Source organism: Spodoptera frugiperda, chromosome 6, assembly GCF_023101765.2.
Source record: "Spodoptera frugiperda isolate SF20-4 chromosome 6, AGI-APGP_CSIRO_Sfru_2.0, whole genome shotgun sequence".
Taxonomy (NCBI): domain Eukaryota; kingdom Metazoa; phylum Arthropoda; class Insecta; order Lepidoptera; family Noctuidae; genus Spodoptera; species Spodoptera frugiperda.
The window spans coordinates 10,852,182-10,875,605 of NC_064217.1; the positions used below are offsets into that span (position 1 = coordinate 10,852,182).

General features: G+C 34.7%; 1 protein-coding gene and 1 long non-coding RNA gene across 4 annotated transcripts in view; both read right to left on the bottom strand.

The window, feature by feature from the left end:
* The window catches only part of LOC118267386 (mitogen-activated protein kinase kinase kinase 11), a 53,492-nt gene that overhangs the window by 23,059 nt on the left and 7,009 nt on the right, over positions 1 to 23,424 (bottom strand). The gene's annotated exons all lie outside the window — the stretch shown is intronic.
* On the bottom strand, positions 13,292 to 16,360 carry LOC126910752 (uncharacterized). The gene is made up of 2 exons (XR_007705359.1): positions 14,579 to 16,360; positions 13,292 to 13,859 (listed from the first exon to the last, which is right to left on the bottom strand). It is a non-coding gene; the product is annotated as an uncharacterized LOC126910752 (long non-coding RNA).

Genomic DNA, 23,424 nt, shown 5'->3' on the forward strand with positions numbered 1-23,424 from the left:
GTAACATTTGGCTATTACGAGGGTTTTCCTTTAGTTTGCGAAGGATATTGAAGAATCTGACAATACGTAATCGCAGATAGAAAGCGAATTTATGTACACTTTAGTACAGAGGATCAAGTTCTGAGTAAGTAATCGCTTTGCTATTTAATCCTAAGTAATACGAGGGCAACATTACACTTAATTGCCGCCTAGCTGTAATGTTGCTAATAGAGTCCTTAATAATACGCAAACAACACACGTCTACCACAATTACCATGTTGGAAGTGGTGCATTAATTATGAAGCGACAACATTTCAAACCCTGGGGAAGCTCGGGAGACAAAAACAAGTGGGAATGAGGAGCGGTTCTTCAATTAGACAGAAGGTCCTTGTATTAACGAGCTGTAGTGCGCACTGGCTGGATCTCAGACGCCATTGTTCGCAGGGAAACTATCTAGGCTTGTGTTTAGACTACATTTTGTGTTTAGTTAGGTGTCTATTTTTCCTTATTTGTGGTTTGAAATTATTAGAGCTCTGATATAATACAGATTAAAATGTTAATAATTTCTGATATCTTTTACCTACAGTTATTTTTTTAGTTAAGGAAAATCACATAAGTACCTAATTGAATATAAATCTACCAAAACTAGTGAAGAAAAATCTAGCATACCAATTTGGTATTCAGTCACAGAATAAAAAGCTTTCTGCTAAGCTTGAGTACGTTTCGCAACAGAAAAGACGGCATATCCAGGCTTAGGAATATCAATTTTCAAAGCATGTGACAGACTAAGCCAACGGTTTAGGCAAATAGGCGTCCCTGAAGTTGAAGCCTTCTGTAAAAGTAGGTTGGGACCTAGTCTATCTTACATCTGCAATAGACTAGGTCCCTAGTCTATCTTACATCTGCAATTTTATTTATTTTTATTTACCCAACTGTCAAAAATTGCATTAAGTTTTTGTTACAGTATTTACCTCATATTTTACATTCCTTTGTTATGAATCTGCCTACCTAATTCTTAATTATATTAAATATAAGAAAAAGTCTATAATTTCGTTATCATTAAACAAGCTTTCGTAGAGTTGGGGATAAATTACAAATGGAAATGGGATTTAAATATAATTATTAATAACATAATGTCCGAATATGAGGTAAAGAGAACCACCACGGATAGATTTACCAATTTGTGAAAGTAATTAAAATACGTAAAAGGTTCCCAATCTTCGTCAAATATCAGTTCGTTTACAAAAAAAACCGTTACATTTAAAATCCATAATTTAAATCCTGTGTATAGTTGTGATGTAAATAATATAAATGACAGGTTGCGAAGGAAACTAACGGAACTGGTCGGGCGTCGGCAGTATGTTGATTACGGTGGGTTGCGGAAAATACTGTAGCAAAATACAATGCCAAGTGTAATGTAAATATTATGTTGTTGCCGTGAGAAACAAATGTCCGCTGAAAATTGTTGTAACAAGTTTTAATTCAGTTTTAATGTCATTCTCTTTATTATTATTTTTTATTCATCTTTATTGGCCTTCCAACAATTGTATACATTAGTACATTTAACAATACATAAACATTTCCATTATATGTAAGTAAAATGTTACAATCTCTTTAAACAAAATTATCAATTAGTAACACTCTCACATCTCTTCTTGATAAGCAAATATTCAATTTAATTTTGATAGTAGATTGCTAATTAATCATCTAGCTAGACTAATAAATAAAATTGGAGTGTCTGTTTGTAACATTGAAACATGATACATAGACCAAAATAACATTTTTACAATTGTTGTCTGTCTGTTTGTTCTGGCTAATCTTTGAAATGGCTAGACCGATTCTGACGGGTAGCTGATATAGGAGTAACTTAGGCTACTATTTTATTTTTTTAATTACTTTCGTTTAGGTACAAATTCCCAAATTCTGCCGAAAGTCATAATTCAGAAGTAGCGGGCAACAGCTAGATAAAATATGAAGGCTTTTTACAACAATAAATTGTTTCCAATTCCCACAAACCAGTTACAATTTATACATACAATAATAATAAATAAGTAATAACGTTTGTGGAATGCAATAGGTTAGCAATTTGTCATTCACGCCAAAAATACCACCGTATCTTTAGTTCACAAGGAAACAATACATTATATTTAAGAATAGCTACATGAAAAACATAAATATAACTAGTAATAACTGAAGGGAAAAATAGAACAGATGTTCAAAAATCACAATTAAAACTGACTAAGTTATTGGCATAATGATAAAAAATTAATAGGCGCTATTTATCAGAAATGTAGCAACCTCATTGGCTATTTCACGTCGGCGCCTCAGTGTAGACCACCCACGTATTGCGCTATGAAACAAATAATACTTGATACACAACGGAATTTCTGTCTGTATGTTGATCTTTTTTATGGTAGCCATAGAGGTTCACTGTGCATTAAGTTTACGTTTGTTTGCGTTAAGTGTGTAATATAATGTTTATAAGTTTTTTTTATTGTTGCACTACTTGTGAATTGGTAGGATGCACTGTCGTATACTCGTAATACTAAACGAGTTTAAGGTCAGCAGTCAACTGAGGATAATTGGATATTAAACTGTTATAGTACTATGGCTCCGGTCTTTGTTACTGGTAGCAACAAAAGTTTTTGAAGACAAGAAAATTAATAAGAATGTTTCTGAAGCTTTGGTAAAAGTGACATGCACTATTAATTTACAGACAATATACATATTTAATGGGGGAAAGTAAAGCTTTTCAGCCCATTATTCCTCAGAAAAATAACAATAAAAGTAGAAAATATGCAATAAGAGACACTTTTTACAATAAAAAAAAAACAGAAAATATCACGAATCTCTCAACAACATACAAGAACCAGTATCTATCGCCAATTAACTACCGTAAAAGCTAACAAATAACGCTTTTTTCACCATAACGGGACGTCGGAACAAAACCGGGCGTAATTATTAGTCGCGACGGTATGGAGTTGTATTTATAATCAGGCGCCAGTGGTGACAGACGGATAAACTGGCTTCTGTTCTGTCGGTCATTGCATTCTAAGCCAGTTGTCACAGGCCGCTATTATTTATAACTCGTCTCTGTACATGTAAATAGGTTTCTAAAGTTATAAATTAATGGTTTTCCCTTTACTGGTTTTAGTTGCGTTTCGATGTTTCTTGAGGTCTTAATTAATTAATAGGATTAGGTGTAATATTGGGTCGGGAATTCCGTATCGAATATCGTACACATTATTTGAAACACTTTTATTTAATTAAGTATTCAAAATAGTTGTAGAAAAAGTATCTATTTTATAGCAATTAATCAGTAATTTTTATAGCACAACACTACCAAAGGGTTAGCTTGCTTTTCCACCAGTGATGTGCTATGTAGTTGTGTGAGGAAAATGTGCAGCTTGAGTATGCGATGTCTCGATAGTAGGGAAGCCATCCATAACACACATATATAGCATGCATCTTTCCATATTAAAACATAGGTTAGCTGAGTTCGTTTCCACCAGTGCTTTCCATTGGAAGGCAAACGCATTCACATAAACTTAGCATAGCACATCTCTGGTGGAAAAGCATATTAACTCTATGCATCCTTCTTTAACAATAGGCAGCAAAAGTTAAATCCGCTTATCATTTTAAAGGTATATGACATACATTCATCAAATGTCGCAACGTATACAGTATGCCTAATACCACATTTTTCTTTAAAGTGCTACAATTTACCATCATATTACCATCTTTTATTCACACCGACGTGAACCGACCACAATTTGTTCAGGTAGATACTAAAGCCTTTTCCAAGCAAACACAGACAGACAGCCAGACAGGTCGATGACAAAATCCATTATAGTATCATAAAGCATAGTGGGGCGATAGCATTTTTATGGCCGGGGTATATTTTACAGCCGTCAACATGAGCTCTATAGCCAATGGAACAATAGTAAACAAACAGTTTTAACCAAACGAAACAATATTAGAAACACACCTCAATTAGCTTTAGTATATGGAAGGAAAAATATTTAGAGGAAACAAATATAAAAGTAGGTACCTATTCTTTTTTAATAAATCAATGTTTATTAGTATTTTTTCTAAAAGGGGTTTTCGCAATTTTCCTTATTTAGTCTAATTATAATTACTGATATTTCTTTTTTACACAACCTACTCGATTAATTTAGATTAGTAGCGCCATGTGCTTGTACTACTATATTATGTATGACTTGTTACTAACTGTCGTACTAAGAGACATTTATTTATTACTTAAACTATTCCGTCGCGTCGTAACTATTTTGTTCCGAAAACTATCGCTAAGAGTTAAGCAATCATTAAGTGACTCTGCGTACGGCAGAAATATTTATTTAGTGTTAGATACTTCTATCTAACTAGCTGATGATGAGTTGATAGATCGTAAAGAATTTTATCTTGATACCATGCAAAAGGTTAAATAAAACCACATAACAAAGTAGTAAATAGGCATCAAGCGTTCAACGTACAAAATCACTGGCCATAAAATCGATAAATGCCCCTTTAAAACTGAACAAATATGGAAATTATCGTGCATAGTAATCTAATATGGCGGTTACGGCTTTAATAATATTACCTTATCCGTTTATACACGAATTCTGCCACCTCAATACACGAATAGATCTCACACGATGCGAGGAGACTCGAATGGCATCACGTGCGAAAAAATGTTGTTTACGTGCACACAGCTAGCATGCTACCAGTTCTAACAAGGTTCCTAGAAACGACTAAACGAGTAAACACAAGATCAATGTTCTATAAATGAGGTGGCAATCGTGAGGCTGTTCCTTTGACAATGTATTATGGTAATCAGCTAGGCTAGGCTTACTATACTTGAAACGTTCTAAAACATGGCTTTGCCGACATAAAACAACACATTATTATATCAATTTTAGAGATTAGACATCTATTTAGTTCTAAATTCGCAAAAAATAAGGTCTCTTCAGCTATATAGCAGGTCATTAGACATTTCTTTGGGTCATCGAATAGACGTATAAATGTTAATAGTCTCTTAATTGGTAAATAATCGCCGGACAGTCCATCGAGGTGATTACAATCGCCATAAATAGTCGACGGTCGAAAGTTAATAGTTCTGGCTGAGCCACGATTAAGCCTTATAGAGGACTTATGGAGTCTTATCTTAATTGTGCTCATATAACAGATATCGTTTCATCTGGCTTCTCCTGATAATGAGGCTAGTGTGTAATTACTTGGCTCTGTTGGAGAGTATATCTTCACTGGGAGAGTAAAGAACTAGTAAATCACAAATCTAGGGAACTAATCTACAGATGTTTCGGATGTTTTCTTATACTGAACAGATTTCCGGACTATAGTCGCGTTGCGCGCTGCTGTTTTTACAGATGACCGATCACTATTAAACAATGACTACACATTCCAGAATTAGTCAGCAAATCAATGAACATATTGGAGAGGTTAGAAGCAGCATATCTTAACTAAAACCTCTGTATTATTATTAAGTTTGGGACTGACGTGCTCAAGCTTAAAATTTCCACTTATTACGCGCACGAACGGATCCTTTGAACGTCTAATATGCATAAGAAGCCATACATCTTGAAATTCCTAAAGCCGTGGATTCACTATGCAAGATATCTTCGATTCAGATGCTAAAAGTAACTTTGTTTACGTTAAAACTCGAGATTCTATTTAAAACTACTATTAAATCTCTGTATTATTATTAAGTTTGGGACTGACGTGCTCAAGCTTAAAATTTCCACTTATTACGCGCACGAACGGATCCTTTGAACGTCTAATATGCATAAGAAGCCAAACATCTTGAAATTCCTAAAGCCGTAGATTCACTATGCAAGAAATCTTCGATTCAGATGCTAAAAGTAACTTTGTTTACGTTAAAACTCGAGATTCTATTTAAAACTACTATTATTTATTGAACTTACTTAGATATTTTGGTCTTACCATGGTATACACAAAAAAACCGGTATTCAATTACTTCTTTTTTATGGTTTTGTTTGTGCAAAATAACCGTTAGTCCGAATTAAGTTCAAGTCCTTGTTTACAACAGTCTAAAGTTCAACATTCACGATCGCCAGATTATTATTGAACTTTAATCTGTTTATATCTAGCTACTTAAGATACTAAATCAGAGCATACACACCCGTATCGTGTCAACACAGCTTTAGACAAGGCCTGTCGTCTCTCCCACATACCTTATGGGGCACTCCAACCGTTTCGTCAGGTTTCACCCGCGAACGTAAACAATATGCGCGGCGATACAAAATCGACCTTACATCAATTGTTCAGAGTAGGATTTGTTTTGAGGTATGGTCTTGCATGACGAAAGAACACGCATTCCGAGCAGTACCGACCCCTTCGGTGCGACGTAAGTTATTGTATCTTAGAGAAGTGTTTACTAATTAGTTTGTAGGACAAGGTGGCGGTGGTCAGCCGTGAAAGTGGACGGTAAGTGGGTTTAAATGTCCAGCCCAAGTGCCATCTGTATTACGGCCTTTCAGTATGTTTGTTGACACCAGCATCATACTGCTCTTAAGTATCGAGTGTTAGTTTAGAATACATTTGAATGTTTGAAAAGGTCATTGGTCTGATAGATAAATATACGTATTATTAAAGTTGTTATAGCAAAAAAATTAACAAAGATTGTTTGCAATTTGATTTAAATAAGTAATTGTTGTTATTTTATGTGTATTTGGCGATTATGTTTTGTAACATAAATCTTACAGATGAATGATGGTAGGTTTTTCTGTCAGGACTTACCTGTAACAAAAAAGGGAAAACAAATTAGTCAAGATTGAACAACTATGTGGAAAACTGGAACAAGAAAATCACTTCTATTCTAGGGACATATTCTGGATTACTAAGAAAATAGAATTTAATGAACATGTTTAAAGAAATGCAAAACATTCGCGTCAGACGGTTGCCGGTGGCATTTTCGCACGGCACAGCCCGTCGCCGGCTAGTGCTGAGAATATTACTTGATTTATTTTCTCTAACAACTCAGACATTTACTAATAAACCTGTTGTTTTAAAGCTGCATTTCATAAGCAACTTTTTATAGGATGCTATACATTTTTATGTGAACTATGGCTAAATGTATATTTTTTGCAAATAATGTCGTTTGAGACTAACACAAGTCGAAACCAATTGATTTTAATTACCGAGCAGTTAAAACTGTTGTTTCAACGGACTAGAAACTAATAATAACTTAGCAACACGATGTCAATATGACTAATTACCTAGACAAAGCTCGGGGCGTGCACTGATATCAGCAAAACGCAAAACGTTCAACTTTCGCTTGTCACGTCAATATAAATGTAACATATTACATGGAGGCTCGTTCAAACGGTGTCAGAAGTCGAGTATAGTAGAAGAGTTTGGTTTTTTACATCACTAGCGCGACCGGCTCCAGCAGTGCCGGGCCGAGCATGGCACGGTCGGCCAAGGTTACTGGTACCGCAGTGGCAACACTACCGCTCGTCACGTTTCAGTTTTAGATGCATGGAAATCGAGGATTAGTTTGTTGGTAACGGTATGACATAAAAACTTTCCGGAATGTATATCGCCTCAACTATAAAATATTAGATATAATAAAACTGTAAGCATCAAGTTTTCAATGGAAATTAAGATCTTTTAGTACAGTATTACTGCTCGGGAAAGATAAACAAATGTAATAAAACATTGTTCCGCCAAGGTTTTGTAAACAATAATAAATCAAAAAGTGTTTAACTACCTAATTAGATAACTAGTAAAATTATCGGTCAACATATAATCAAATAAATCAATCTAGTAATGTACTGCAATTATTGCTGTAATCTTGTGATAGAGTGCTGATTATTTCGATGTAGATATGCGTTTCGTTAGAGCAAGTATACTTGTAGAGAGTACAAGCAAAATTAGATCTTATTTACTGGACATAGTGAAGGAAGCTTAAAACTTAAAAATTATCGCCGAGGCATGTTATAATTGATTGCGTTATTAAGTACATTTTGTCTAATATCAATTGCAAGTATGTATTGCTACTTATCAGAAATATTCAAACAATTTTACTGTGATAATGATAACATTATCAACAAGAGCAGTTGACATAAATCAAATCTAGACTAATAAATAATATTGGAGTGTCTGTTTAATACATACAAAATTATAATATATGCATATAAATACATACGAGTCGTATGTATATATACGTATGATACGACACATAGACCCAAATCACTTTATATTTTTTTTTGTCTGTCTGTCTTTCTGTTTCTTTGTTCCGCCTAATCTTTGAAAGGGCTGGATCGATTTTGACAGGAATATTATTGGCAGGTAGCTAATGTACTAAGGAGCAACTTAGGCTACCTTTATTCTAAAAAAATATTGTATTTTGGAGAAAAAAAAAACAAATTCAGTCATGGATTAAACGTGGATGAAGTCGCGGGCAACAGCTAGTATTTTATAAAGAACAGTCTGAATGGTTACACCCAAACGACAGTCCGTCAAACAGACTCAGGCAGAATAAGGGTTTTAGCAGACCACAGAAAAGGAAATTTTCTGTGGCATAATAGTATTCAACTTCTCCACTGCATCAACATCTTTACATGCGAAGAGTTGTGACGAAGGAGAGAAGAGGTGAATCACTCACACAATCACTAAACTCATAAACAAGATCTAACAGAATTGTTTAACTTGAGAAAGTTCCAAAAGATCCTATCACCGCTGACATTACGTAAACTAACATCTAAATATCTAATAACGCACGGTTTTCGGAAGCCAGGCCAACGACACAGAACGGTGTCACAAAACCGAGAGTCACCGTGACATTAGTGTTTAACACACCAACCGTAAATAATCTGCGGTTCAAGTATGTTTTAATGTAAGTGCCATATTCTGTACTTTGGATTTAACGGCCTATCAATTGTGCGAGTACAATGGTATGTAGCTGTAATGTGTCTTAGAAGAAATAGGATTGTGTATTACAAAGCAATAAAATATAGCACAATCTTTAGAAACATTTTTTTTTTAATCACGTTTATTTAGTCAGCACAAAATCTGCTTCTATTTAATACGTGGGTATGTATTATTTTTATGCTATTACAATAGATATAAAATATTAGCAGGATGCGGAAGGGATACGGAAAGAATAATCAGGATATTAGGCGGGAAGATAGGAGTTTATCGCAGCTCATTACGCATTGCTAACGAGTCAATGATCCGCTTCCTGATCGGACGACTCGTATATCCATTTTCTATACATTTACTTCATTCAAGTTCTTGTGGCCATATTTCGAAAATCTTCCAAACAATTTTTACTTGAAGACAGATTTTTAAATGAAATGACGCTAGAATTTGTTATCAGACGATCTTTGGATGCCTTTCCGAAGTCAGAGGTCACATTTTCTCTTAAAGTCCAGTTAGGTTAATTAATATTGTAGATTTTTATACGACTGTTACGGTAGAAAAACTATCATCAAATGTATAAATATCTGATATTTCGACATATTCCGGCGACAGTCCGAATATATCAGAGAAAAGACTGTCTTTTAATCACCAAAAGAGTTGCCAGATATAATGCAATGTACCTATCCTGAAAGTCAAGATTACGACCTTTAATACAAAGCTAGCTATCAATGCATTAGAAACCACAATAATATCAAATAGGCTGTTCACCAATTCAGAAACCACACGTAACCAATCAGCACACGTGTTAAGTCTACACAACACAGCCAATATTGACCTCGCCAAATGTTGAATCAAATTAAAACCAGGGAAAACCTTTTTCTATAGCGATGAACTTGAAATAGATCCAAAGTCCACTTGAATATATATTATGTACCTATTTATCTAAGTCCCAGTTGTTTATCATACTGATGCTAGCAAATCGCGTTGGTAGTCAGTCGAGTGGATTTTACTCACGTTCCTAATATAATCGTTAACTCACCTCATGACTCCCATACTACAGAAAGCAATTGGGTAATTGATTCTTCTAACGCGAGTCATTCTCAAGATGAAGTGCCCACTACAGTATCATTTCGACTTCCAACTCGAATAATATTAGGCTATTTTCCAATGCTACTAATCCAATCAAGATATGTTTTTCTAACGCAATGAAAGCTGCCAGAATGACTCACATTAAGATAAAATATGTTTCCACTTAGGATACTATTTATTACCAAAAATACTAGTTGAATTGTTTGGATAGGCTATAAACAATGAGCATGGTGTCGTCTGCCGTTCGTCTCGCCTCCGCCAGTGGCGAAGGTTGGAATAAAATCGTACGATCTTTTTATAGCTAACAGTATGGGATTCTTGGAATTTGATACATAGAAGTAAACAAATTAGAGATATCGCGCAAACTGCGTAAATATATCTGGTCAATACAAAAAAGATAACGATTGCTTAGTGTTCATTAACATATAAATGCAAATTTTCACCTCGTGAAAGAAATATAGATTGTGATCAATTATTGGATCGCTAATAGTATAAAATGAACGGTAAGTACCTAATCCTTGGTAAAGAGTTTAGTCGATAGTACGTAATAAATAAATAATTGATATGAAGTCGACCAGTCTGGAGGACAAATTGACTTATTACTTCGTAGTAAAATAGTTTCTTGTAATTTGAATTAAGTGGGACTAAAATACTATGAAGTATAAATTATACAGTTAAATCGTTTTATTAACTTGTCATATTCGGAAATTGTTAAGGCTATCAAAAGCAATTTTATTGCTTTGTTAATAGACATTTAGTGCGGAGACTGAGGACCAATGTGAGAGGAAGTAGGTGGTAATCCATTGCGAGGGCCAAGTGTAGGTTGCTGGTCTTCAAATATCTTGAAATATAGGTGACATAGTTATTATTTCGCCATTTTTAGATCACACATGGGTTGTGGGCTCGAATTTAGGCGGAAATTGACGTGCTAGTGCAGGTACTACTGACAATTTATTGGTTGACATGGAATCAACAATGCCAACTCTATGAGCCTATTAAAATTCAAGGCGTCAACTCACCAAACTTGAAGATTGGCCAGTCGAAAGTGATTTCTTCCGCGATGAATCATCAGGTTTTAAAAACAGCGCTTTCTGTGTGAGTCAGCCTAGGCAGGTTTCGTACATTTGGACCACTTGAGTCCCTGTGTGATTGTGGTCACTAACTGGTTATTTATAGATTATACAAACGACTTGTAATTGAATATGTGTCACGGGTTTAGTTCGTGGCTGGATGCTACAGCTCCATGTTAAACTGGCTAATTCATTATGAATTATAATTAATCGTAGAACAGGAAAATACTAAAATGTATAAAAGCCAATGGGTATAAAAACTATGAATGAACGGAAAACATTCTCTACTTTTGTGTGAAGGTAATTAGTATGAACATAGGAAGTCTCCAAAAGGAGCATGAGGGTCTTAATTTCATATGGTTGAAGGTTTATCATAATCCTCTATGTAACCATCTCACTAACATAGATGGACAAGAGTATCCAGCACAACAATAAGTAACCATGTAACACAAAAACGATGACATAACTTGATAAGTCCGGAAGCTGAGCTTTAATACAGAACATTCAGATAACAGATAGTGCACATGTACCGAGCGATATTGTCAGTGCAGAAGCACCCAGCAATCAGTGGTCACCATACTTTGATATAGTTAGAACTACCACGAAACGATCAAGGAAAATTTAATATGAATATCTAAATACGCGAAGAATTTGCGGATTGTGATCCATTAAAAAGTCATAAAAATACAATTAAGGATGGTGTAGGTTGCACACTTTTTAATAACGTGTAATTTTCATTTGTTACCCGGTTAATATTTACATTTTTATTTTTTTGAGGGGGTAAAATCATCCAGTGACTTCTGTTGCCTTGGGCGCTGCCAGAGGGAGTATCAGACTCTTACTGACTAAAAACCACACCGTTCCTACTCCTGCTTTATGAGCCCCGGTAACCCGTTAGGCAGTCCGCAGCTCCAAGCCAATATTTAAATTACGTTTCAGTCTTTACATTAAAATGACAAAGATAATCAATTGTACTGTACATCCCTAACTTCTTTCTTAACTGAATGACATCATGAAGTGGCTATTTCGCCTATCCTCTTTATATCTTTCAATGTAGTTTCTCAATGTAATCATCTTTACTTTAGGTTTCTTCCTATATTTCATCACATAGTATCTATCCGAAGCTCAAACAGATGTCCGAAGGTACTTCAACAGACATTCCACTGTTTAGAAACTGATTACTCGATAAAGATAGAAGCGTGGGCGGTACAAACAGTTGTACCGCAAAATGGCAATAAAGCAAAATGAAAACCTGAACTGGCACATCCTTAATGTATGGTCAGATCCGCATAACATCTAATGTATTGTATCTTAGTTTCAGAGAGAGAAATAGTACATAAGGCTCACAAAACATGGTTTTATGGGTGTATCTGTGTGTGTACCCCTACGCATGATCTGCTCACCCCTAGATATGATACGTCTTTTCGTTCCTTTATAGCTAGTTAGCTTTTTTAGAAAATTCAGTAGTTAATGTTTCTAGTACCAAATAAAAACTACTTTTATTAGCTCTTGAAAGACCACAAACTCTTCAAACTGCTTCAGTTATCGGTTTGCTTTGTACTGTGTGCTAAGCACGAAAACTATCGAGAAAGTATTCGTATCGCAATCGACAGAATTTTCTATGACATTTGAACAGCGCCCCTACCGTGCGTAAAAGGAACTAAATATCGCAAGCACGAATGTTTTTGATAACTATCGTATAGTAATCGTATCGTATTGGTATCGAAACTTAGAACATTTTGACACAAATTGGAAGCACGAACGAGCTTTTGACGTACGGTAACGTAAATTTCGAAAGCTGGCTATCGAAACGAGTCGAAACATTTGTCACTGAGAATTTGTCGGTGAGAATGGTATCGAAATTTGTAATAATACAAAATATATTATATTGTGAAGTCAGTGAGTGCTTGCAGTGATTTTTATAAAATGCCAAGACCGTCTTTGTACCAACAAAGTACAACAAGTGCTTACGATCGTTAACAACGATTGTACCAACAACAACGAATACGTTTAAGGGTTGTTGGGGAATCGGGGATTGGGAATATTAGGAAGGGGGAAATTGGGCCTCCGATAACCTTACTCACACAACAAAACAATGCAAGCGCTGTTTCACGTCGGTTATCTATGAGGCCGTGGTATCACTCCGGTCGAGCCAGCCCATTCGTGCCGAAGGATGTAATCCACAATAATAGGAAATAAGTAAAGAAAACTACTACTAAAAACATTTTGGTGGACAGAATAAATAGACTCCATAGTTATTTCAAGTGTTTTATTACTTTTTTCTACAAAATCCTCTTTTTATAGTTAATAAAATGTATATACATATATAAATAACTTAAAAACTATTTTATTCTAATCTTAATCCCAATAATATATAATTTATTTATTTATTATTATAAGACATTAATGAAAAACAAGATGAAGACACAAGATCATGTGGTTATGCCAATTATAGACATGCACCACATTCACAGTATTGACACAGTTAGAATAATTATTATAAATACAATGCCATTAACAATATTTTGATAATATTTTAAAATAACATAAAAACAGAAAAATTGAAATAAATATAAAATTAACAGTAAGTTATAAAAAATAATCAATTCTTGTCATTCTCTATACACATTTTAATCAAACTCGCTTTAGGTTTTTTCACTGGTGGAGGATTCCAGCTATCTTCCTCGGATGGAGGATCGGTGGTGTTGGTGGAGGCGCTGGCGAAGGGTAGGCTTCGTGAGGAACAGTGAGTGGTGTGGTAGGAATACAGTAGGCCCACTGCTCCCAGTAATATTGGACTGGTCCCACAAATATTCCAATCTGTAAAAAGATAATACATCAAATATTACATTACAAACATTGTTTAAGTATCCGCTGCTGCCTGAATGGCTCCTTCTAGGGGTTTGCACCGGAGCAGTGAGTACCGGAGAATAACCGGTAAAATACCGGTAAAAGTACTCCATTGAAATCAATCGGTTGTTAACCGATTAAACTCCGGTGATCATATTATATCTAAATGGAATATTTTTATGTAAAAAAATATTTTCAATACTATATTGATACTACTAAAATAATAGAAATATTTATTAACCATCAGTTTTTAATTTAATACATAATTAAGATAATTTATTTACTGATTTGCTTCTTTCGAATGATATTAATTATTTTGGTCATCAACTCAAAGCACTCTTGGCCGTTTATGTGGTTCAATTCACTTGCTACTAGCTTTCCAAAGAGTTCAGGGTTCGTTGAAGTCCAATTTTATTATCTATTCTGTTTTGTTTTTCAATTAATAAAAACTTGATTTGAAATTAATGGTTTTCATCACCGGTTATCACCGGTGAATCTCCGGAGATCGGCAAATCACCGGTGAATTTCACCGGTACGCCAGATTTTGCTCCGGTGCAAACCACTAGCTCCTACCATTTGGCCTGAATGTAACTGCCACCCCGGAGAGGGTTTAGACAAATCTCCGTTAAATTATTGTCCATCACATAAAAAAGGGCTAATCAAAGAAACATTTAGAAATCTTTACTTACTTTTGCATAAATTCCATCATTAGCTCATATTGGAGTTGAATCGTCCTCATTTTAAATGTAACATGTTAAAATTGTTATTTATTTACATAAGATAAAATAACAAACAAACAACCGGCAAATGACAAATGTCAAATACGACGTTCGGAAATCATAAAAAAATTTATAAATTTATGAAACTAAGTACTTATTTTTTTTCATAGATAATGTCACGTTATATTTCTCTTAACTCGCTTTAAGAACTTTTTGCACATAATTAATATTTATTTAATAAATATTATTTCATAAAACGTGTAGACAAAGGTTGAAATATATATATAAATTTAATTTAGTTTTCAGACGAAATCTTTATGCTCAACAAGTCATTCAAATCGTTCACTTGGCTGCTTCTCTAGTTTACATTAGCATGACGTCACTATCGAATTCGATGCGAGCTCTCGATAGTTGAAAGAATAGGCTTCGTGCTGCCACACTCCGTTAACGTCTCATGACGTATCGTCATCTCGATACGTTTACATTACGAATGCGATAGTTATTCGTGCTTGGCGCTCTGTTTGTTTATATTGGAGTCCGAAGCACAAACCTTCTGTTTCATTATCTGTACTATTATTGTTCGTCTGTCGATAAACATCTCTTTCGCAATCTAGTATTACCAATGTACGTAAAAGCTCAATCTCATACATATTCATCCGATCCATAACATAAATAATAATCAGATTTAAGATATGTACATGTATTGGGATCCCACGATACCTTATGTCTCATTTGCAACGTTGCACGACTGTATTTGATTTCGGCAATTAAGTCTGTCGCCTGTTCATACATGTCGGCTATTTAGGTCATAATTAGCATAGTCGTGTTAACAAATGAATTTGAACTTTGTGTTTTAGTTGTTACGTATTGTTATTCAACAACTAATAACAATACAGTTTGCTCAATTCGTTAGGAAATCTGTTATGAATTATCTTGTTTAGAAAAAGAATTGGAAGAGACGCGAAAGGAAAAGAAGGGCGGTTAAATGATAAACAAAATGGAACGCTAATGGTATAGTAATTAAGTATTTTATTGTACTGAGAGCAATCACATTGATTGGGTCAGTCACCCACTACTGATGGCATGTGGGAGTTTAAGTTAATTTCAAGCATGTACTGTTTAAAAATAAAATGTAACCGCATTGAAAGGAGCTCTTTGTTTAGAACCTTTAAAGTCAACTCAAGAGAGAGGAATCATTTTAAACGAAGTGGTATTTTAAGCTTTAAATCGCGAGCAATAATTTTGCCCTTAGGATATACGAACAAAAAAAAAAGCGTATGCACTGTGTATTGCGTATAATGTATGCTTTCCCTGCATGGAAACTAACCGCAAACAATAATTATAAAAACGCACGTGTATTTAAGTAAAATAGGGTGCATAAAAGCATTGTATGAAACGGGTTTGGTTAGGGTTGTTTCTTTACAATAGTAGTTACTGTTGTTCGTTCGACAGGTGAATCTTTTGTCTGTCTATGTCAAACGGTCGTCTGTCAAACAGATACAATAATATGGCTGGGTTTTCCCCTAATCATATGTTTTGCATAACATTGCCGCATGCTAAACATGTTTGAGGAAGCGCTTACGATAAGGCAAATAACTGTGTGTATTACTATTCTACACACGATGTTTATTATGGTCAAACAATTGGGAATTGATACCAATGGTTTGATTACCATAAAATTTGATACGACTGTTTTGTTAAATCGATGTTTAGGTTCTTTTGTTTGCAAAAAAGAATATTTTAATGATGCATTGACTTCAATTAAAGTTATATCTGTTAACATTTATCCTTATAATAATACCTATCCTAAAATAAGTTTAAGATGTCATCACCCATTTGGCTAATGAAATTACTTCATATAAGAAAAATATTGTTTTGTCTTTAAAATTTTCATTTCGGAAAATGTGAACAATGGATTCGACATGAAACTGTATTTATACGACAAAAGAGACACTTGTATTGTTTTTGACATAACCGTACTTGTTTACGGAAAAATAATGGTGTGGAGGCCTTGTAGCGAAACAATTGATTCTATTTTCTGAGAATTATGGAGGAATATGAAAATAGACTAGTTCCAATTTAGTTGTTAGCAGGAAAAGGATAGATGAGCATGTAGTTCTGGTTTCATATTAGGCTCAGGAGATCTCTTTTTTTCACATTTAGTTGTCAAGTAATTTTAGTACGAATTCTGTAAGATTAATATACATACATTAATATACATGAATAATCAATTTTGAACGTTAGACTGGTGTTAATAAGAACTAATTAAGGAATTTGTTATGGAAGTATCTTAGATTAGGTAATAAGTATCCAACTAGATAATCTATCTGTATCAAAATATAGCCCGAACGAATAAAACTTGAGCGCAATAATATAACTTAATGTCGGCACTCGGGGATAAGTTTCATATCGTTTCCTACACTTTATGAAGCTTTCCTTCGCTTTTATTACACCTAACTGTACGGAAAGTTTAATACCGTCTTAATTTTAATACGAATTTGACAAATTGCAGGTTGTTTGCACTGCGGATAATAAATATGGGACGAAAGAGATGAAGGCGGAGCGCTTTTCTTTGTGATTGTACTACCAAATTGGACTTTCCCATCAACAGTTAGACGATTTAACAAACAATTATTGAAAGAAAAATCTAACAAATAATTTATGAATATAATAATTTCTTCTAATTGTTGTAACAAAGCTAACAAAAATAATCGATTTTTCCTTAAAGCTCAGAGCTACAATATCAAGAAAAACATTAACACATCAATATAAAACAAATCAAACCATACTAAAGTAGTTAAAACATACCAATCGATGATCAAATCGATGTATAATAGACCGAAGTCATCAACTATCGTCTGATTCGTGAGGCCACACAGTTCAAAAGCATGATATAACAACAAAATCATTAGTTTATGATTCCGTTGACATTGAAAACGTTCGTAGTCGCCTGAGATCAATCTATAATGTGTTATAATAATGGAACAACTTAACAACGGCAACGAGACTTATGACGTCTTAGTTTCTTAGAAAAAACAACACAGTACTGAGAATGGTGTTATTTTCCCACGGCCCTTTGCTTGTTACTTGAATATATTCTTATGTATTGATAGGATGTTGAGCTGTTGACAATGGACTTATAAGTTTTTCGTTTTTACTCACGTTATTCTTTGGATAGTGTATTTTTTGTTCATCACCTATGAAAGTTCAATAACGTGACTAAAATTATGGATCTCCCAATAAACAAAGAAAGAAAGACTTACTCTACACACAACCGTATAAAGTATTGTGACTATTTTAGTTCTGAATGAATGGGATGAGCTGAAGCTTTGGGTTAGTAGTCTCTATATGTTAGTTTATGACACTTGTAAACTGCAGAATACCAGTTAGATGTGCACGCTGCGCTGATGTTAACCCACATACAGTTTGGAACAATTTAATGACAGAAACTATAACAAGAGATTTGTTTCCTAATCACAGACAGTCGTACGTAAGAGGTAGTGCCAAAGCCAAACCCTAAAACCCAGACAATTTATTCCGTATCGTTAAACTGAAAAGATTAAAGGTAATGTGACGAGAAACACAGTTAAAGCTTTCACCACACCGTAAACCCGTGGTGATAAAGTCAACAAAGGGCGTATAACCTAAACGCTGTCGTTACGAGCGTTTCACAATTAACCTGCTTTACGATCTAGTTGACCAGCGGCCAGTTATCAGTAAACCGTATCAGTTTCTCTGGTATTTTAGTACGAGAACATACTTGCTGAAGCACATAAGTCGACACGTCATGTTAGGTACCTACTTAACTCTAGGATTTCTAGTCTAGGCTAGCGTTCTACGCGTAGAAGTAAGGGCGAGTAGGAATGCGAACTGATTTGACCACTTGTTTTGTTCTTTTAGTAAATAACACACTCCTTAACGTCGGCAATTATCATGTCAACTGTCTTCCCATCATAGATCTCCACAAGCAAGGTCTTCACCATTATTTATTTGGTAATTTAACAGTTTGACTTGTTGTTAAACTCTGTTAACTATACGAAATGTGATTATTGGGCAACGTTTAAATGGTTTAAAATACTTTTAAATAGACATTTTTATGTTCAACGAGTAAAATATTGCATCAGGCGCGCCACAGTGACGCAAGTCCGTTCATGAGTAAAATTATCAGTTAACAACTTAATCTTTTTACCATAATTAACCATGCTTAACGGCATGGAAACTGTGACCACGTTTGGCTGCGTTACTTGTTAATTATGACCCATAAAGCCTGAAAAAAAATGGCCAACCCTTGAATATTTATGAGTCAACTGGTGGAAAATAAGTCAGATTGTTTTAAGGACTTATTGAATCCGTTGCGGTCTTTCCAAACTCAAAACAACAAACTCCTCTGGGACTCACCAACAAATAGTATAATTTGAATTTCATTACCAAAAATTTGACGCGTGCAAAAATGATAAAATATCACGCAAACATTCCAGAAGCGGAGTGTAATCAGAACAGTGGCGTTACTGGTTTCATTTTACCCGCTTTTGGTAAAACATCTTGTGTTACAATAACACGGCGGACACGAGTGGCGACGCGTGCGCTCGTCAAAAGCGATGTCTCGGGTAACCGAGCTGTTTATAATTTTATTATGATTCCTTGAGCCTGTTTATAATGCAGGTTTTAAGACCCGATCAATGGGTTGAATGGCTACGAGATTATAGGCCTATGTATTTTTATGGACGCTGAATACGACTGGAATCTTCGAACGATATTCAATTCAATGGGGTGAGGATGGGTTTTGATTAAAGAACTGAGAATGCCTTAGTGTAATATTAGTATTCTTATTGCCAATAAATTACAAAACAAATTGAACAATAAGCGGTCCCTTGCCAAGAAACTTAGCTTTGGTATTAAACTTCTAAAATGTGTTTAAGATTTGCCACATAAACATTTGGCTAAATAATGCAAAACTCATTAACACAGCCAACTGTCCCCACGAGCAAATTAAGTCTCACTAAAATATAATTTCGACAAAGTTAACTTCAGTCTACAGCAATATTAACTTAACGGTAACATTTTAGGTTAATAGCCCATTAATCTTAACCACGATTTTAGTTTTCCCTTCATCTTGCCCCTTTTAATTATAGTGGTACGGTAAAACACCGCAATGCGGGTATCTTACGAGACCCCGTAGCTTTGTAAATGTACTTACAGCTGTTTAAAATAGGTTCTTCATTCATCCCCGCTGATTTATTGTGGCATCAATCAATCTATTGTTTTAGTAGATTTCATTGAGATAATTACGTGTTGGTTAACTTGCATTGTTTTCTGTTATAAATAGCTGGGTAGATTGGAAAGGGTGGTCTTTTGTTTAAGGTCAGGGTCATGGAAAATGTTTTAATAAGTTAAACAAGCAATTAGTCCAGTCAATTTCTCAATCTTGAGGGTGAGTTAAAAACCTGCTTGTCCCAGATTACACCCGTCACAAATTAAAAGAAGGAATTCCGAAAGCGTAGCAATGTTTTTATAATTGCCCAGCAACAAAATACTTGATGTAATTTACGGCTAATTAAAACTGGCGAAATGAACCTGCGACATATTTAAGTCACATATTTTTACCAGTTAACATTATCAACGCATACAATTCCCTCTGAACATTACATTATTACCTAAATAATGTTTAAAAAACATGTTTACTTCGCTTGTATTTACGATCACCTTTAGATTAAAGCCTGAAATTGTGTAACACAAGTCGAAACTGAAATACACCCAGTTAAACAAAGTAATCTTATTGCCTTTAATACTTAATACTGCTTAACATTGTATAGATCTAGGAACTACAATAACAAAGCTACTTACTACCGTTGTTAATTATCATCTAAATTACAAAAACCTTACAATTACTTGATCTATTTCGTACTTACTACAGATTTCAATAACTGATCTTAATCGTAAATCTCTGGATCGATCCACGGTTTCAACAGAATCTCTATTCAACGAATGTTAAAACTTGATCCTAATTTAAAGATTTTGATCCAATTGATTTCGGTAGTTAGTTAACCGTTTTAATTTGAGAGATTACTTAGTAGTTACATTTGTTTGGTCAGACTTATCATTAGCATACAAGTCGAGTTTATTTTCGTACACCGGGAAACAAATTCCTCGCTCTAATTAGACCAACGAGGCACTGCGTAAGGGCGTTAATAGTTCCTTATTTTACTTTGGATGTCGTCTACCGTTAGATGTCTAATGACTTATGAGCTTATAAAGACATGATAGTGCAATAACGATGACATAATAATAATATTCGCGTGGATGGAGCATGTTTTCCATTAACTCGGAGCTAAAATAGACCCAATTACTCTCAAGACCGGTATTAACAATAAACTAAATACCTAGACAGAGTATATTAATCGATAATTTAGTCGTAAAATTACAAAACCTAGCCGATTTCAATTCTAAAGCGTCAAATTATCATCAAAAGATCAAAATTATTATAGATCATAAAAGATTAAAGCTTTCAATTCGCACGCACAAATTGCCAGCAACTGGCTGGTCGGGTACGGGTTACAAAATCAGCATTTTAATTAAACAGAAATGGCTAGAATGTCACAATATTCTCACGGCGAAACGAAAGTCGATCGGTATCCGCTTTTCTTCCGTCGATCCGTATTCAACAAATAAGGTTATTTAGCGGATAATGGTCGCCATTTTGAAGATTAACGAGCTCTTAGATAAAACTGGTCGCAAATCGTCGTATTATTCTGGTAGATTTCTAAGATAATAGATAAAATATTAATTGCTTTAATTGATGCTGTATCTAATTACTATTAAACTGTTTTGATGAACTTTACAAGATTAATAATGCACGTATAAATATACATTTTGGTCGCTCCCAAAAATCCGTGATGTGTTACGTTGCTCCACAAAATTTCCGTTGTAGAATGAAACCGGCCCTAACCACATCTTAATCGTTTATGCAAGCCTCATCCATCATGACTTTCCTGTTATTACAACTAATAGGATTACATCGATGACGACGCTGTTTTACGGGTCTAGGAGGGCTCAGAAGTGCTCCTCATACAGAATATTAAGCAATATTTCTTAGAAGAAGAAAATATAATTTAGGTAAGCAGTTGTTAAGAATTGGTTTTGCTACCAAGTATTCTGATATGTATCTAGTTTGCAGGAAACGCTGTAAAATTAACCGTTTGAGTTTCATAAAATCAGTCATTAATTGATTACAGATTTTGCACATGCTCACCTAGACAAGAAAGGGGTTGTCTGAAAACAGTTAAAACTTCTTCCACAACACAGTAAAGTTAGAGACATAGACAAAAAGTTTTGGTTTCTCTCAACTTTTAAAAGAAAAACGGTCCCAAATGCAATTTGAAACTTTGGTAAAGATAGCGAAGTAAAAGAACAGGGCCATTAATTTGTAAGTTCTCAGTGAGAGAAGATGTATAACGGTACTACTTGCAAGAGTTTACACACACCACCCCTATGTGTATAACTTTGTAGTTAATCGTCAATTTTTCTAGTCCAAGGTTAAATAATGTGGCTGATAATAATATTACTAACATAGTCTGTATAATGGAAATGCCATTGATATCTCAACAACCGTGCCCTTTCAGCAGGTAGCTTATTTACTCATTTACACTAAACCTATCTTCAAGACCGACCCGTTTCAAGGAGGAAGTCAATAACATTTTTGATAAATTCCTATCCCTTCTCCGGAGGAAGGGATCATAGTCTATAAAATAGACATGACGGATATTCTAACATAAAGGCTGTAGAAACCCCGAGCCGTTACGGCGGCAGTTTGCGTCACACATGCTCGAAGTTACGTAGAAACGGATACGATTGGCCTTAGTACGCAGACGACGATGTCCCATTTCGAGCATACGTAATACGGACACGAGTGTTATTACAAAAGGCTTCAGTATTTCACGCGTTTTTATACGTTACATTTAAGTATGGATAAGGAGAAATGAATTTATGGAAGACCCTTTTGGAAAAATTGCCGCAAAAAGCTTAAAGAAAAATATCAGGGTTGGGTTAAAAGCGTAATGTAATTGATATTCTTAGTTTGATCCGGAATATAACAGACCAGAAAACCAATACATACTCTACATTGGTCATTGTTAAAAAGCCCGCTTGAAGAAGAACTTCTATTTAAAATTTTCAAGCAACCAAATATTGAACAGGCCATTTGCCTACAGACAATGATACAACATTTGATCGAGTTTTCGTTCATAAAATATTCAAGTATCATATTCGTATTGTTTTAATACACAAGTCGGCTTGGTTACGACATTCATTGAAGGCAGGTCGCGTCGCGTCAAATGTCAGACTCATAATAGCCAGCTGTACCCCAAATGATTACTCGCTTTTACCATCATGGAAACCATAAAGGTCCCATCAATTTTACCGACATTTCTCATAATAATTATTTTTTCCAGAATATCTTGGAGTTGAATCGTGAACGATTAATTATAATTGCATATGAATGTCAATAACAAGCTTGACAAGTGAAAGTTTAACGCAGTGGGCATAATTTAATTAATTAATCAGTTTTTCAGTGTCACAATCCATAATTAGAAGTCTCGGGCATTGTATAAGTATAAAGGATAAACAGAGCTATAGCAGAAAACAATTTTGATACTCATGTACAGGAAATCAGAGGGCTTAATACGAGTTTGTTTTACGTTTAACGAGATCAAAATGAAAGCGCGTTCGGCGCTCCGATTGGTTAGTAAAGCAAACTCTTATAGTCCAATACTTGAAACAAATTTTAGAAAGGTTGTGATAGATCACCTAATTCTCATACT